General features: G+C 53.1%; 1 long non-coding RNA gene across 1 annotated transcript; it reads right to left on the bottom strand.

Annotated features, from left to right (window-relative positions):
- Positions 1-220: 220 nt before the first annotated feature.
- LOC125961471 (uncharacterized) lies at positions 221-2544 on the bottom strand. The gene is made up of 2 exons (XR_007472215.1): positions 2376-2544; positions 221-1097 (listed from the first exon to the last, which is right to left on the bottom strand). It is a non-coding gene; the product is annotated as an uncharacterized LOC125961471 (long non-coding RNA).
- Between the last annotated feature and the right edge of the window lie 204 nt (positions 2545-2748).

Genomic DNA, 2748 nt, shown 5'->3' on the forward strand with positions numbered 1-2748 from the left:
TCCTAAGGACAAAAAGAACGGCAGAACTTAAACAGTGTTTAATAATCACATCATTGGTGATACTGATATTTTTATTCTGAAACTATTATCTATATATTTAATGATAAAGCAAATAAGTAGTGAATGTTGTGAAGTCCTTAGATTTTCAGGTTAAGATAAAAGAAGCTAAGTAAAAACTCTGTAACCTTAAAAATGAATGGAAATTAGTGTAAATCCATGATACATTTTTCTCTTAAAAAATTTATTTTCTGGGCTTCCCTGGTGGTGCAATTGTTAAGAATCCACCTGCTAATGCAGGGGACACGGGTTCGAGCCCCGCTCTGGGAAGATCCCATATGCCGTGGAGCAACTAAGCCCGTGTGCCACAACTACTGAGCCTGCGCTCTAGAGCCCGCGAGCCACAACTCCTGAAGCCCGCGCACCTAGAGCCCGTGCTCTGCAACAAGAGAAGCCACCGCACTGAGAAGCCCGTGCACTGCGACGAAGAGTAGACCCCGCTTGCCGCAACTAGAGAAAGCCCGCGTGCAGCAACGAAGACCCAACGGAGCCAAAAATAAATAAATAAATAAATAAATTTTAAAAAGATAAAAGACACTATACACAGTAAAGAAAGAAAAGGTACACAAGCTTCAAGTGCTTTTTTGTTTTTTGGTTTTTTTTTTTGCGGTACGCGGGCCTCTCACTGTTGTGGCCTCTCCCGTTGCGGGGCACAGGCTCCGGACGCGCAGGCTCAGTGGCCATGGCTCACGGGCCTAGCCACTCCGCGGCCTGTAGGATCTTCCCGGACCGGGGCACGAACCTGTATCCCCTGCATCAGGCAGGCGGACCCTCAACCACTGCGTCACCAGGGAAGCCCTCAAGTGTTGTTTTGATGTTGGGATTCGTCTTGGCAGTCTCAGGTGATGATGATTCTTGATTCTTCAGGATGATCTATTGCAGCTCACAGACCTGGATGGAATTTTCCTCAGGTCAAGGAGAACCGTTTTTTTTTTGTTGTTGCTGGGGGAGGCAGAAACGTAGGCAATGCTGGGCACTGAGATTTAGAAGAGTAGCTATACGTTTTCTTGGTTTTTGTAGGATCCCTCTGGGGTGGCTTCCTGCAGGAGACGGAATTTCCAGAGTTAGGAAATAGGGTTTCCAGAGTTAATCCTACCGTTCCTGCGCACGGCTTTCTCTAGTTGCGCTGAGAGGGGGCTACTCTTCGTTGCAGTGTGCGGGCTTCTCAGTGCGGTGGCTTCTCTTGTTGCGGAGCACGGGCTCTAGGTGTGTGGGCTTCACTAGTTGTGGCTCGCGGGCTCTAGAGCGCAGGCTCAGTAGTTGTGGCGCATAGGCTGAGTTGCTCCACGACATGTGGCATCTTCCCGGACCAGGCATCGAACCTGTGTGCCCTGCATTGGCAGGTGGATTCCTAACCACTGTGCCACCAGGGAAGTCCCAGGGAGCTAGTTTTGAGTGAGCATGGCAATTCTATTCAATAAGCAAGAGAGAAGCTCATATTTCTTGTTCAGCCTGCTACTAGCAGTCATTACAGGAAAGATGAAGAACATAAGGGGCATTACAGTCTCTCAGGGGAGGCACTTATGAAATAATTTGCTACCAAGATAAACCCACAATCCCGTTCAACTTGACAGAATGAGGGAGTGCCTTGGGGGTACAGAGCCACGGGTCATTCCAGGCATGGGCAACCTATGGGAGAAGAGACGCTTGGATGGACCTTTGGTCAGTATCTCAGGGCTGGAGGTGACCATGTTCTCACCCGCAAAAAGAAGGTGATAAAATGATTTAAAAAACAAAAAAACAATGATTTTAAAAAAAACCAATCAGACCAAATCCCCAACAACCCAGGCCCTGAGGCGGCCACCAAATCCTTCTATGTCCTCCACTGCACCACAAAGAAAGGGGGTCCAGACTCTCCTTCCAAGAGCCAACCCTACTTCCTGGCTCCCACACCCGCCTCCTTCACTACAGGAGGGTGGCAAAGGATTTATAACCCACCTCTTTCTTCCAGTTGCCATGGAGACCAACCCCAGTCCTTTCATTAGTTCTCGTACTGGGAACATCTGTCTAACGCAGGAGGAATGAAGGGGGCTTAGCCTAAACACGCCAGTGGCAGTGCTGGGGAAGGGGGTGGCGGTCAAACAGAGCGCGGAGGACTGGTGGCCTTGACGGCAGTAGTGGAATCAGGTCGAGGGACAAAGGCTAAATTCAGCCGCGGTTCAAGCCCTTCTGTTTGCCAACGGCTGGCGACCAGACCCTGCGGCACACCGCTGGGCTGGAGAAGGGCGCAAGCCGGGAGACGACGAGACGCAGCAGCACGGCGGGGCTCGGGGGCGCGAGGCGGCTCCCGGGAGAGTTCTGGGGCCCGGAGCGCCTACCTGTGCACCCCGGTGTAAGGGGGCGCAGACCCCTCCACCAACGCGTCTATTGGGCGGCGCCGCCATCACTCTGTGCTCAGCAACACCGCCTTCTCCTCTGCCCAGCCCGGATCCCCTCCCTTGCCGTCCTCCGCCCCGCCCCGAGCCTTTCATTGGGCGGAGGCGCGGTCGATCCGCCTCGAATCAGGCAGCCGATTGGACAAGAGGCCTTCGGGCCGCCCCCAGCTTGTTTGGATTGGCTTGCTGCGTGTTGGCGCAACGGAAGAGGCGGCCTGCCGAGGGTGTTCTTCTGCTCTGGCTGGATTGCCGCGGAGGAGGCGACGAGGGCACTGGCATTGGGGGTTGGCTCGGTCGGCAGCGGTTCCTCCTGCGG

This window comes from Orcinus orca, chromosome 16 (genome assembly GCF_937001465.1).
Source record: "Orcinus orca chromosome 16, mOrcOrc1.1, whole genome shotgun sequence".
NCBI lineage: Eukaryota > Metazoa > Chordata > Mammalia > Artiodactyla > Delphinidae > Orcinus > Orcinus orca.